This window comes from Takifugu rubripes, chromosome 4, assembly GCF_901000725.2.
Source record: "Takifugu rubripes chromosome 4, fTakRub1.2, whole genome shotgun sequence".
NCBI lineage: Eukaryota > Metazoa > Chordata > Actinopteri > Tetraodontiformes > Tetraodontidae > Takifugu > Takifugu rubripes.
The window spans coordinates 10,034,195-10,050,058 of NC_042288.1; positions in this window are offsets into that span (position 1 = coordinate 10,034,195).

Consider the following 15,864-nt stretch of genomic DNA (forward strand, 5'->3'; position numbering starts at 1 on the left):
GCCATGTGCCCCACAGCGTGGAGCACAAAAGGGGGTGTCACAGGTGATTCTACACATGCTCCTGTCTGGCTTTTTCAACACTTGTAGTTTCTGTTTTTGTCACCCAGCACGACACGGTGACATCAACCTTTGGCTCGCAGACGGCCCGGCCCAGGTTTCAGCTTACAGCAGCGAACACATCAGAACTCTTGGCTTTCCTGAAAGAATCTGTCCTTTTTCCAAGCTTTATGACAAAGATGTATCACAGGTTTTTTTTTTTTTTTCTGCGGCCGCCGGTCCCTGGCAGAGGGACAGAACCGCTGGTGGCTTTTTGTTCTTTGAACATAGTTTTAATTGTATCAATGGACAAAACAGTCCCTCAACAGATGTGGTGATCACGGCTGAAACTGAATCTATGCTTGGAATTCATTAATCATGCATCATTCCCGTTTCATCCTCAAGTTTTAAGTATTTTTAATCAAACGTCACCAAGCGAGCATCTGTGAGAGCCTCTAGATTCCAGTTCCAGATGCATTAACAACTTAAACACTGATTTTACAGAAACATCAGACAGCCGCTTGACAATTTAACTGGCATTGATAAACGACACACTTTGTGTGTGCGGGGGCTGTGTCATCACCTGCATGTTCGCCATTCAATACACACACAGCCTTTTCCTTGTTGATTTACACAATAGCCGAACCTGAGCAAGCATGGGGCCGCGCTTTCACCTGGAGCCAACAGTGCCGTGTTACAGCTGAACTCTGCGAGGAAAGGTAAAGCCACGCAAGAGAAGAGTTCAAGGAAGGAAATGTGTATGAAGTCAGCGTGTTGTGATATCTCACCCGCTGGTTGCAGGTTCACATCAGAGTGCAAAATCAGAGTCCTGCGTGCACGATGCTCTGGGCAGCAACAGCACTCACGATCTACTATCCACAGAACCTTATTACAATAACATCAGGTTTGATGTATAACTCTATTAGGAGCTACTTTAAGGGATAAAAATGGTGGTTTTTTCCAGTCTTTTCTCAGCTTTTGGGAAGGACACGGTCTTGATCTAATCTGGGTTTGGGAATTCCCGGTGTATTTACGAGCGTCATTCCAGTCTGGACTGCGTTGGGCAATGAGCCACCTGATCCAACCAGACAAACAGTTTTCCTGCACTTACACCATTACCGAAACGAAATCATCTGTGTGAGCACGTGCACACAATGTGCACGTTTCCAAACGTTTCGCTCGCAGACTAAAGTAAGCTAAAGTAAGCTTGCACCTGTCTCCCGCACAGCGTTGTAGTATAATGAACTTGCACCAAATATTCGTTTTGAGCCAAAGTCCTATTAGAAGGGTCACGTGCAGTTCGGGTGACACGCGCCCTTTGGCTTCATTACCACATTTGCAAAGTTATGACCTCAATCGCCGCTTCCAACTTTAATACAGCTCTGCCTCCCGACTTTGGCTGACAGGAAACCATTAAAGCACTGGCAATTACCATTCCCATCCATCCACATGGTCCCTATTTTATTTTAATCTGTTTAAGTGCATTTTCTACGCAAGGTTAAAATATGAATCCCGACCGCCCCCTCCTCTCCTCGACAAGGCCGGGTTTTTCTGGCTTACTTGAGAGCACAATTTACGACTGATTTAATTTAGTCTCCGCAAACATTTCTAATGACATTAGGGCCAGTGCATATACTGACTGCCTTTCCCTCTTATTCCATTAACTCCTAAATCAGGTTTAAAGACCATACTGATGCTGGATGCTATTATGGGTGATTATCAAAACAACAGACAATGGGACAAAGTGTTTACTAACTGGTTTAGCCATAATTTTGTGTAACCAGGACAGATGGGAACGCTACAAATTACAAATCAATCCTTTCAATAATGAAGGGCCCCGATGTGCTCACCCGGTTGCATCTATTGTGGCATGAGAGACGCACGGATGGGGAGAACTGCAACAGTTTTTGTGCGATTGTGAACCGATGGATGAAACATTCCACGAAAGAGAAACCAGCTCGACTTTGACTAGAATATGTGCCCCCCCCCGCCCCCCCCAAAAAGCCATCCAGCCGCTCCCAAAACAGGCTAAAGACGCGACGTCTCTCAGCCGTATTCAGTCGTCCTCGAGTGCCCCCTGAGAACACGCCTATTCAGCCTGTGTGACAACGACTAATGACGGTCGTCCATCTGCATACATGCTTACAGCTGTCTCCTGTCCTCATCCAGGTAATGATTGTGTTATTAACCCCGAGCCCCTTTTCGAATTGTTATTAACTGCTGAGGGAGAGAATGGGATAAACTGTCTCTGCTCACCTGTCACTGCTGAGGACACTCTGAGCCACGCTCACTATCCGTCACTGTCAGACAGACCTGAGAGGTGGGTTACACAGGAAATGACCTGGACGATCCAGAGGCTGGCCTCCAATCATGAGGGAACGCAGTCATGGAATGTTTTTCAATCATTGAGCTGATGAAGGTTCTCGTCCACAAATCAGTTCACAGTTTGTGAACAGTAGGAAGTAAACAGCCTCCACCCCCCCACTAATAGGCTCGATGTCCAAAACAAGGACAGCTAGCAAAGCCCACGGGTAGCACTCCCTCATTTCCATTTCAACACCCTTTAGTACCCCCCCCCCCCCCACAGACACAGGTGCAGCCACTTATTTTAATGAGCTTCGCCTGCCTGACACCAAAACACCCTACAGAAAGCGGCGCCCTATCAGGTCCACAGTGAGACACCTGCAGTACCTGGAATCAAAAACTTAAAACTGAATGCAAGCTAGCAAAGCCCCGCAGGTCACAAATCCCTCCTCCTCAGGATTAAACAGCCATGATTGACAACCAGCTTCTGAATCATAACTCTTACTGTTGGGTGTTACGAACGATGGGTGGTCATACGTCATGTGTTAATATACATGGGTGAGTTTCCGTTGAGTCCGGCTGGTGGCTCCACGCGCGGGTTAGAGGTGAGTACAGCAGCAGGTTAGTCAGAACCCTGTGGCTTTCCACAGCGATACATATGCTAATACCCTTCCATTCGCTCCACTTCACTGCCTTTATTTTTCCTAATTGAAGCAAACGCCTGTGAAAACTGTAATTAAGCCGTGTCCAAAGCAGCAGACTGCCTGCTGCTTTTAATGAAGACCCATTGATTCTCTCTTCATTAGCTATCGGCCTACCTACAACATCCACAGGCCTGAAATAAATGGAAGTTAAAAGCTCTTCTTGTCCTAGTTATATGTTGTTCTGCCTTGTTTAATTAAAATCTGAGAGACAATAGCTCCCAGCACCTCCAGACTAACATTAGCATTACATATTCAGCATGTGTTTAGCTGTCCTCTAGTTTTCATGCATTCGGCTGCACATCGTGACCCTCGATGCTCTCTGACTAAGAACAATGGTCTTGTTCTCTCAGGTCTGAATGGGTGAGTGAGGTGCACAAGTTTCTAACAAAAGGCCTGCAGACCCTCTCACTTTTGAAACAGAGCTGACCCTCCGCGATCAATGCCTCGCAATTTAGAAAATGCTGAAAGCAATTAGGCAGATTGAGATATTGCTGGAGGCAGAATCGGTCTGATTGGAAATTCAGAACGAGTGCAATTACGTATAAAAGGTTTGGTCAGGCAGAAGGGCAGAGTCAAACTGATAATTGCCTCCAAACACAACTGGAGATACTCTGATACAGCCACTGGGAACCGAGTTCTGGGTTTAATTTAAAGTCTTCTAATCTAAAGAGAAAATGTAAAGACGATGCTGTCAGCTATAATTTATTCAATTTATTGATGAAATTGATTTCATTTGATTTATTGATCTCAAAAACAATTTTTATTGTTAAATGTCTCTTTCTCAAATCCTGATTTCTAAATGAAACAAATGCATCCAGATCACGAATTTACCCCCAAAAAAGTCCTCTGGCATTTCGGCAGACTAATATTTACGTTTATCATCCTTCCTTATTGCCTTTAAAGAGCAAAAGCTTCACACAAAGGACACAGACACAACCACCTTGTTAATGTCAGTCATTAAGAAACATTCAAAATGAGAAGACATGTTCAGAAGCTGAACATGCCCCTCTCCCCCACTATTTTCCAGGACTTCCCCTTGTCTCCCCTAAGTAATCATCCTTATAAAACGAAAGCACGTGCAGGTAATGGAACCATTGTGGACAGAAACCCGTTTGGGCTGTGGCCAGTGTCAAGCATGTCACCGGTAAACGCAAACTAACAATCCAATCCTCCTGAGGTGGAACAAAATGCATTTTCAATAAGGAGAAGCGGATAATGCATTTTATTGGTCAGACGAACACACTCTTTTATCCTCCAAATGCATCTTCCGATAAATTAACTGCTTTTTAGTTTGCAGCTCCGGCCCCCATTAATCTATATGGGAAGACGTGTAGTCAAGTTACACTGGAGAGAAGAGAACTGGTCCATTTTAGCGATGCAATTAGGACCCATTAGTCTTGGCTTTAATTAGAACGCTGAAGCGTTGATATTTCAAGTGCTGCTCGGTGCTGGTGTTGTGTTTCCCTGCAGTGTCGCTCGTCTCCATCCTGGAGTCGGAGTCTGTCTGGCCGTTCGCTGCCTTTTTAGTGCCATTTCCTATCCAAATATTCAGGAAGATCACAGATCTGCCCGTTCAGCTGACAGTTGGATAAAATATATATACATATATATAAAAGCATCAGGAGGCCTAAAGTGGTAAGTAACAGATGCGATAATAAACAGATGTGTCAAAAGGAAAGAAAAACTGGGAGGAGAGCAAACGTGACGAGTGAGGAGTTAAAACCCGAAGCCTCAAAGTCAAATTGATCTGCTTGAGGTGCCACATTTAATTGTTATCCAACGGGCAGACATGACATCCTAGCTCGGCTGAGCTTTCCCTGGCCACATTAGCCGACCGCACCGCTTCATGTTCGCGGAGTGGAGGCAGACAGTCTGGAGGAGGAGCAAAGCACTCTTCCTTGGGTTTTACTTCCTGACTGTCAGCCCAGAGCAGCGGGGAAGACAGCAGAGGTCACTGGGGGCCTCATCCTTCTGCGCTGCATTTGGAATACCTTGATGTACGTCCACGTTTAAGCTGAAAGATGCACCTCGAGTCAACTCTGACTCTGTCCTCCCCGCGCCTCCCACCGCCTCAGTCATTCATGTTGCCAGGAATAGATTAATAAAAAAACAAAGCTCATTATGGGCAATTAACTCATGATTCATCTGTCTGGATAAACAAGCAGTGGCATGGCATTAATATGATAAGTAGTCCGTGTCGTCTGTACACATGCACACAAACAGACAAACACATTAGTTACAACAGACACATCCACTTTTAATGTTGTTATATAAAAATGCTCACGTTAGTTTTTACCAATGAAAAATGCCTTGCTAGCACTGTTCCTCGTATATTTAAAATAAACTTTAATGTTTAAGAACAGTTTGAGAGGGAATTATGGCTTTGGTCTGCAGCTACAGCTAATAAATACTCCTATATTCCATTTAATATTATATTTCAAACACTTCTTGTTCTAAGTGTAGCTGCTATATTTTGCTAGTAAGAGAATTTCTCATAGTTAATTTATTAATTAATATTAATTATGCTGATTAATATTAATTAGCTGCAGTTGGCTAACTTCTTTTGCCATTAATTCAGCGCTGCATTAATCTCTTCCACCTCTACATTCCACATTGCTATTTATCCTGGGCTCGTATTATATTCTTAAATTTTGATGTATGCGACGTCTACACTTTAATTTCACACATGGGACAGTTGGAATTTGATTTTTCTGCGAGCGTTCCGAGCAGGTACCAGTAAGCCTTCCTCTACAATGTAAAGTCATTTTTCCAGAGGCCCAGACAGCGCACGTGTGTCGTGTTGACGGGCCGATAGCAGGACCCCGGGGACGGCTGAAGCCAAACAACGCAAATCTATGTTGCCTCGGCACCTGAGTGAAGAATCTCAGCACTCCAGGTGGGTAAAACCACTCCGCGACACCTCCGCTCATTTCGGTGGTGCTGGGCGAAACGTCCAGCGTGTCAAAGTCAAGACGGTGACTGTGTGCATTATTCAGCCGGTGGATCTTTTCCAGCTGGGAGTGGGACCACGAGCACCTTCATGTCTCTGTCTGTTTACGGGGGCAGGCAAATCAAAGATGTGTCTCATTTCAGAGGCTGTAAACGTGCGTCTGGGGATGGATCAGATGTCTCCGATACACCCAATCCTCCCTCAGCAGCCTCTACTTACAGGCTACCAATCCATGTATCCTCCAAAGCAACACTGCAAACAAGTCGTATAATTAAGTGTCCTCAGCCGCGTTATCCCTCTCAAAGCCTAAAATTAGCAGTGATCCCAGCCGGACGGTGTGATTTTTATTTAGTGTTAACTTGTCTTTCCTTGTCCGGCAATGCTGAATGTGGCAAAAATACGAATCGACTGAAGCTGGAACATTTCCGGGCTTACCAGCTGTGACATTTTAAGCTTTCCAATGAAGCAGTAACACAAACAGGGCATATCAGGGTGTCATATACATCTCTTTTAGTGCTTTTAGAGCATCATAGCTGGGCCTTTTCCAATCATTCTGTGGAAGAAAAAAAAGAAAATCAATGGAGGGTTTCTGTTGAGTTTTCCCTTTCAATATTTTGTTTCTTGTGGTGGATTTATTTCCTGAGTGGTCACAAATAAAGCCCATCTAATCGAAATATCAATTCATTTTCTGAAAGTGCTTGTTTGAAAACCCCCCAAAAAGGGTTACATTTTTTACTGGAAATTTCACAGCCTCACATCCGCCGCTCCGACCCCACTGCCTGAAACAAAATAGGACTGCATGTTTTCAATGAAGAGTTCTCCCGGGTTTCGTTTCTGCCCCGGTGAGCGAAGGAGCCGTTCGCATGCTTCTTGCTGACTGATTTGAAGCCATGAATCAGACATGTTGGCTGACTGGTTGAGACAGTAAACTAAACTGTGCATTGCCGGGCATTTGGCCCTGCTGCTTCCCAGCGCCGACCCTCCTCCAAAGATGGTCAGATAGGATGCGGCAGCACGGGAAGGGCCATTACGGACCGCCAAACGCCTCCATTTACAAATATTTTTTTGTAAATACCATATCATGTTCTTAACACAGCAGATCCCCGGGGTGGTGCAAAGAGCCCTGGGAGACTTCGGGTGGATGTCACTTCAGGGGTCTGTATTGAGCTGCCAGCATCTGGAGGCCGGAGATGTTCATGCCATGATCTCCATAGATAGTGTCCTGGGAGATCCTGCCTTCTGCTCCTGAGGCAGACAAAGCATTTTCTCCCCCCTCCACACACTCATAAACACACACACTCAGGATTCAAGAACACACACAGTGAAACAACACGTGGTGACTCTTGTGCTCTCCCGCATGTTCTTTCCCTGCCATCAGACACACACAGTCTCTCGCACAGCCCCACACACACACACACGGTTCCTGATTAGCTTGTAATGGACAACTGATGTCCCCAAGACCCCCGGGATATCCCCTGGGAGTCCTCCAACTCTGACCCCCATTTCTGTTCTGCACTCCACCTTCTTAAAACGCACTAAATAATCTTTCATTTGACAGGAGCTTGAATGAAATTCAGTTTAGAGTTGCATCATTTTCGATGGACCATTGAAGGCTGATAAATGACCCACTGGCCTGCTGATGGTTCCCTCAGTTTAAATAGAAGAGAAGCCATGCAGGTGATTACAGCATTAATTCTTATTTTAAATGAGGTTTTGTTTGTCATTTTTCATTTTTGCCTTTATATTAATACTCTTAACGTAAACCTCAAATACAAAAACTATATATTTATTGTTGCATGAACTTCATGCAAGTCAACCCGAACCACCCCAGAAACAATAAAATAACACAAGCATTTCATCAAAGGAGCCAATTAATCACTTCATATTAAAACAAACAAAACAAGGATCCAAAACATGCATCAATTAAATGAGCCAGCCGAGTTAGACGGCTGCTTTTAGGGGAAACGTTTACCTGTAATTATCTTCTTATATAATTAAGTGTATTCAGTTAACAAGCATCTTGCTAACAGGCCACATTGCTTCCCCAAATAGGCGAGAGGCTGCGCGGAGCAGCAAGTGAGTGAGTAATTAGGGTGCTGGCATTAATGGTGCTAAAATGGTAATGGTACTAAAATCATCATCAGGGCCCTCCCTGAGAGGGGGGGGGGGGGGGGGGGGGGGGATTGGGACAGGTGAGGGACAATGCTTGACAACAGCTGAGGGCTTTTTTTTAAATGAAAAAGTGTAAAATAGTGGTTGCAAATAAATCCCTGGCTTGATGGAAATCGGACACCACTGATATTAATATAAAACGTTTGTGTGTGTGTGTGTGTGTGTGTGTGTGTGTTCACCAAGCACTCTTCTTTGCATCACACAGGCATGAGCTCATCCAGCCTGAGGGCAGCAGCCAAACAGGACAGCGAACTTTGTCACACTTTATGTTTTCATATCACTTACTTTGGGGTGACAAATGTCTAAAGTGTTACATTTCAAGCAGATTCGTTGTTGAACACCTTAGGTTGAAGAACATGAAGATGTGAGGAGATTTGGTGGAGCACGGAGTTCACTGGATACAGGCATGTGGTTATTGAACAGCCCAGCAATTAATTGGTAAAAGGAGGCTTTAAATGCAGGTTGTCTGGAGTAAAACCTGACATTCCGGACATCAGCAACACACTTGGCAAACACATCTGAGCATTTTCTCTCCCTTTCCAAGCCTGCAGCTCCACGGGCTTCACGTGTCACATCAAACTGCTCTGTCAGCTTTGTCAAACTTGTCACAACCCTGTCACATGACCTTTCTGTGCCGCACCAGATACCCCGACGGTCCCGACAGACGATTTGTTTGGAACCCAAACTTGAAATGGCTTCAAGATGATGACCGCATCTGCGGTCAAGCAGCATCGGTGAAATCAAACAAACTTTGCAGCATGAGAGTCAGAAAGATGGGCCCCTTTGTTGCGGAGCTCAATAAACACTTATGCAATCTAAAGGACTCAAGCTCAAAGAAGGACAATAGATTTGTTCAGAACTCGACACCAGACTTAACAATACAAATATACTCTAACCTGCAAAGACTAGTTGATGCTATTCCCCTTTTGCTAAGTCAGAGCCATGCCGACGTAATAGTAAAGGGTATTTGCTGTCCTTTTGAAGGCCGTAACCCGAGCAACCCCAGCACAAAGAGGGAGAGCAACAAAAATGGACAGTTTTTGGTTGCTTATCACCACCGCGGTGATCATTTGTGCTTTCAGGGCAATGCGAGTGTAATTTGAATACTGTAGGCTTTTAAAATGGGAATCGCCTCTTACAGAGGTCGGAATTGTCGCCCGCTGGCCCGTGAGCTTGTCCGTTATTGATATTCTCTCCGTGTGTCACATACACTGCATCTGGCCCCTGAGCACAAGAGCTGAAAAAAATCTCTGAGCCAGGATGAAACAAATACATTTGCACTTTTTCCTTTGGCAGCCGGCGCTGGCAGGTGAAATTGGTGGCTGCTTACCGCGACGACTTGGCTGCAGTGCCATCTACTGGTGACCAACACCAGGAGGGGCGCAGCCACACAGGTCGGAGGTAGATAAACAGTAAAAAGATTCAGTCTGAATCCACAGCACTGAATATTGCTCGATCGACCTGTGCAGAAGAGCGTTCCTTTGAAAGAGTGCTAACGGGGTCGGGAGGATGTTGAAGTTGTGGTGTAGGACAGTGACAGGGGAAAAACTTACGAAACTGCCAAAGTCCCTCTGGGAAATTAGAGAAAACCTGAGTCAACCACAAGACGTGGGGGAACGTGGGCACAAAAGCACCATTTTAAAAGGGCTTTTCACTGCAGATGACAAGTCTAATTGAGGCTGGCGCGATGCACCTGCAGGTGAAAAGACAAAAAGAAACGCAGCCCTTTAGTCATGTGACGGCCCCATAGACACAATTCATGCTTTGTGTGTGCGTAATGTGACATGTTTCGCTGAATATCAGACGAATGTTGTAGGAAAACACATTTAACTCCGCAGGAAGACCGCCTGCTTCCGTTTGATCCCCTCAAATGCAGTTTTTCATGTCTTTTTCACCTCTGGGAAATGTCACTGCTCTTATCATAATTCAGCTGAAAATGCTCAACTATGCTACAGCGTGCAAAGATCTGCAGCGCATCAACGATCGCCACAATGAAATGGAACGTTAAGTCTGCGATGACATCATGCGGCAAGCCTTGAGGACAAATATAGATCATGTTTATCTTTAACAGATAATTCATTTGTGACATGGTAAAGAGATCTCCACGGACTCGGGAGGATCTGTCCGACCGACTGACTTATCCGGCCAGCCTCGCGTAAAAAAAGTAAATAAATTTAAAGAAGGTAAAAGTTCAGTGGATTTTATTATTTTGAAGGACGAAATGTTGTAAACAGATGTTCCGTCCTGGATTGTGAACCAAGACTCTGCACTGATTAACTATTAATTGACCCACATGCGCAAAGAGGTGATTATGAAACTAAGAAAAAAAATGACGAGAGACAACAACACAACACGTAATGCAATCTATCTTATAGTTCAGATTTTTCACACCTTCTCTCCCTCCTCATCCCACAAACCCTTGGGAAGCAACACTCCAAGGTCTTTCATTTGAGCTCGTATTATGCCCCATATCTCTGCTCATTTTTCATCCGCGTTGCATTAAGTATTGATATTGATTTCTTGTAAATGGTGGCGAAATGGATGGCTCGCACTTTTTTGTGTTATTGTTCTGCAGCACTTGTAGGTAATTTATTATGGCCGAGGGTCTGCTGAGGCCTCCCAGTTCTCTGTCCCTCCTTTTGATGGAGCGTGCTAACCTGGCTAACGAAACACGTGCGCTGAAGAGACCACTCGTGAGGGGAACGAACCGTGAAGAAAGTGTGTATGTGCAGCGGGGCCAACTGTGCAGCTTCTGGTACACCGAGCTGCTTTCAGCGCTACTCTTCACATCGGTCACGCTGAAGGTCCGCCACAGCGCGTTAGCGGGCCCCTCGAAAGACGCGGCGATAACCCGAAACGCGCCAACTTTGCAGGTAACTCATAGTTTTGACACAAGTCATGCTGCAGAAAATTTTATTTCTTTCCTCCCATTTCTGAATATGATTCTTTTTAGCGCTGTAGCACCACTTGTATTGAAATCCATCCCAGTTTTGTGACAAAGCGCAGCCTTCTTGACAAACTGGAGTGGTTTACTTGCATTGTCATCTGGGCCAATTTCTTTTCCCCGCTGCCACAGCCCCAGCAGTCTATTTGCATTTCAATGGCCTCTCTGTCTGCCTCTATATTGCCTGATATTATGTCTGCCTTGTATGAATTCGTATTCAATGTCTGCATCTGCTGTTCTGCGCTGAAACAGTCCTCGTAAAAGGTGAAACACGAAATAAGGCTTGCGAGCAAAAGACATTGATGGCGTGCGATGATGTAAACTGAGACAAGCACAATATTGGTGCTTGTATGGATTTAGTTTAATAAAAAATCTGTTTACATGCATGCACTGCTTCAGCATAAAACTGCACAACAGAAAGACCTTATAGGAAAGTGGCTGCACGGCCTTTAATGGAACTACAACCTCCAGACCAACCAATAGGTTTCACTGCTTCATGCTCTCTTTTCCAGTTGCAATCTACACAAAATAGGATCCATTCTGAGGTAACGAAAGGCACTGGGGTGAAGACGATATGTCCTGTTTACCGTCTGTGTCACCACAACACCGGCACTTAGCCACAAATCGAGGCTGGTGCCACGGTGTCGGACACCACGGTCACATGACCCGCACCACATTCCCACAGACATCCCTCCGGTATCCCAGAATGCCCTCTTCTCTGACAGATTCTCTTGCTCTCTCATGCAGGATGGGATATATGGGATGTCAGAAAGGCCACCGGCAGCTGCTATTAAACCCAGAAGGATTTACTAGAATTTCTGCTTTAAGAAATATATAAAGCCAAGATGGCTGATTAATCTCTTTTCATGGGATATTTGAGAGAGGACGTAAAGGTGGAACATCAGCTAAGCAGCACATTCCCAGTTCACCTTGGGGCCACCATGTTGCATCTTTCTTCAACAAACTTCACGATAATTGTCTCTTCCTCCCTTGTCAAATTTTTGGTCCTGCTCACACAAAGGCGTGTTTGGCCCTCCTCTTAATGGTAACCTCTGCCAAATGTAGCTTCTGTTCAGAAACAATTAATGCCAGCCAGTGTTGGGGTGCACAGGCAGACTAACAGCTGTGTTTGGGCCACTTGTTGTGCCTCCAGCACAGATAATTACAGCAATCCAAAAGCAGAGCAGCCGCTCAGGGAGTTTAATAATGTACAAGTAGTCGCTATCTCTTTATAGATCACGTTACCGCAGCACTCACTGACGTGTAATTTAGATCAATCAAAAAATATGGCAGGGCTATGAAACCAGTACCTTTGATAATAGTTGGCAGGTAGCAGTCACCCCCTGTTGTCGAAGCATCTGATATAAAAGGCTTCATTCCACCCTCCATCAAAGGGCCTGGTGTGCTAGGACGCGTAACCCAGGCAACAGATACATAAAGCATTATGGGGCTTGATTTAATTTGTCTAAATGGGAGCTGGAGTATCTTGGTTCTCAGTTCGAATGTCCCTGTTAACCACCACTACAATGTAATGGGCTACTCGACTTGGAACTGCTAGTTTGCACTGGTATAGGAGGTGTTGCACTATATGCTGCTGTCTGACTTGTTTACTGTATTAACCGGGAAGCGTGGTGCTTTTAAGCACCAGCCCTGAATTTGGAGAAAGCTACAAAATACATACGTGATTAAGGAAATAGCGATCTTATGGATTTCCACCTCACTGAAGCGTGGCGAGTTTGAAGTGCTATCTCAATGCCACATGCATGCTAGCTAAGGCAGGAATAAACATTTAGCAGGTTATCACTTAAGTATCACCAGTGTATCTTTGGGGCGTTCTCCGCCAATGAGCTTGACAAAGAACTTTCTACAAACAGAGAGGAGAAAATAAATACGCTAACAGTGAACTTTGCTTCCCACCCTGCCTTTCAAATATTTTGGGGTCAGAATTTTTCCTGGAGGCCAAATGCTTTATTATGTAGCATTCCATGTATATGAAAGTCATCACAGGTCAGCCTTTGTGAGGTATGAACGCCTTCGCTCAATTTTGCCCATTGTGTACATTCAAAACTGCTGAGATCCCTGTTTCAGCCCATTTGAAGATGTATTTAGACCAAAACAATTTAACCTGGGTATCATTTTCATGTCACACACACACACACACACACACACACACACAGACACACACACACACACACACACACACACACACACACACACACACACACACACACACACACACACACACACACACACACTTTGCATGGGACTCTCCTTGCCTCTGGCATCTTTTAAACTATCAGTGCAGTTGAAGTAGCTTCCTCTCCTTGCCCTACATCTAACTTCCCCTTTTCTCCCTCCTCCCTCGCTTTCAGCACAGCTCTTTGTTTTAAATGGCAATTCATCCCATTCGCCCGCTCAGCCACATTAAACATCAATTTCTTCACCGAGCACACATTACGACCCAATAGAAGAAATAAAACCTCACCCATTTATCGTACAACTCCCTCCCACCCCACCCCTTCCTTCTTGGCACCGCTATCTACCACGGGCACCCTCATCAAGACAGCCCACATCCAACAACAAGAGAGCGGCTGCAAAACAACGCCGGCGCCATTCACCTTCCTCTTAAGTCGTTTTACACTTACTGCAAAACAGTAACGATTTCAAGGGCCTTTGAATTTCTCCAAGAGCCACCGGCTTTATAAAACATGCATGAGGTGTTCAGTAAACAATGCCCAATGGTCTTATTCCTTTTAAATAAAACTATTTCCATGTGATGTAAGAGCGACTTTAATATTGCCTTAAATATTAAAAGAGAGAACTGAGCCTCATCAATTTTTCATTTATTGGGCCGACGTGTAAGGAGTCATCAATCTCCAAAGAAATTACTGACATTTTCATTTCAAATAAAAAAGGGTACACTTTATCCAGCGGTAATAGGGATTGCCACTCTTACACAGGGAGCACTAAATGGCTTCTGGAGTGCTGGAAATGAGAAGAAAATATATATTTTTGTCTCAGAAGAGATTACGGTTTTTAACCTTGTGGAGCTAAATAAGCACGCTAACAGTCTGGATTAAAGACGAATGAAGCTCATTCCGACTCCATTATCCTGCATTTTCAGTTCTCCAACAGCTCGCTGAAGTCACACCTACCTGGCTGCGATGCTGCTCTGACAAACTGACATAAACGCCTGGTTTGATTCCAGCTCTGTTGTGATAAATGGTTATAAATGTCTGCAGCACCTCTGTGCCTATTTGCCTTTAGGCCTGAAGGCTTGTAATTACTGCACAATAAACAAATGGTTGGGGTAATGTAGGCGAGAAGGTGTGAGGCCTACAGGCGACAGGACAGGATTACGGGGGGCAAGGGGCCCTCTTTTCACCCTAAAACCCCTCAGTCCTCACTGCGAGGCCTCTCCTATGTCTCATAGCTCCCCCTATGGAATCCCCACCTCTGAATTATTAATCACCAGACTGTATTGATATATCTTCAACCGTGTACATACATCGCAGGGTGGGGGGTGATAAAGGTTAGAAGAGACTGGGATTTATAATAAAAGCTCAGCATATGCTGCTAATTTACCTTTGCCAACACTGTCACTGCTGCTCAGTGAATAATCACACAGCCAAAGAAGACTTTTAACGTGGTCTCTGCCCGGCGCGCACTCCTCCACCCATTATGGATGAATATTTGCTTATAATTTCAGTACACAAGTCTGGCTGTCGGGCCCCCGCTCTCCCCGTGTGCTGCCGTCTCATTTGCATAGGTAGATTGAGATGCCGCAAGCGCAGCGAGGTTGGCCCGCGTGTTGGTGATGGAGGACGCTGATGAATTATAGTGCTCTCTTCCCAGCGTGGCGCATTTGTAAATGTTTGATTAGTTTTGAATGGATTACTGTTAGATTATCGGGTTTGGGGCCCAAAACTAGACAGGCCTCTGCTTTTCGGAGACAGTGCCTCATGGGTGTCATGTGACTGAACGGTGGCCGTATGTTGACAAAGAGGGAGAGAAGAAGAGGGCGGAGGCCATTTCTGTTATGCGGTGTTGTCAGAATGTTTTATAGTGCTGAACACCGCTCGGTCTTGTTGAGACGTCTGGAATACTCTGCATGTAGGAGTAGTGGGAATCAAGATTACAAGGTGGTAGCACAGGAAAATAATAAAAAAAAAATGTTTGTGTTTAATCTGTTTAACATTCTACATATTTAACAGGCTTGTTGGAATCAGAAAAATATAAATATTAAGCGAGTGTTATAAAGTGCTTTAACACTGCCAGGGTGGTGATTATATGGGTAATGAAACATGTGTCTCCTATCAGGATGGGCCCCTTCCATTGCCCATCTTTTCCTTCTCTCTCTCTAACTTTTCTTTCTCTGTCTGGTTAAGGCCTGTGATGGATGGGCCATAACTATTAGAGGGAGCAGTAACCCATCACTTACAAGACCTATTATGCACAGTTGAATGCTGGGTAAAAGGGATAGGAGCCATGGAACGGTGACAATGTAGCCGGCTGCCTTGCGGGTTCACTCTAACCCCCCCTCCCACCCGCCCGCCCGCCCGCCCCTGATGTCCCCCCACCCCCACTCCAATCCGTTTGGATAAAAAACTTGTCTTGGCTCTTGACAGCGCCGCCGCCATTGCGCTCCCTCCCTCTCAATCTGTTTAGCTTCCTGTTGTGACCTTTCATACAGTCAAATATATTAGCGAGCGGTGCACTCTCATTAAAACAGTGCATTAAGCAAAAGACTCTTT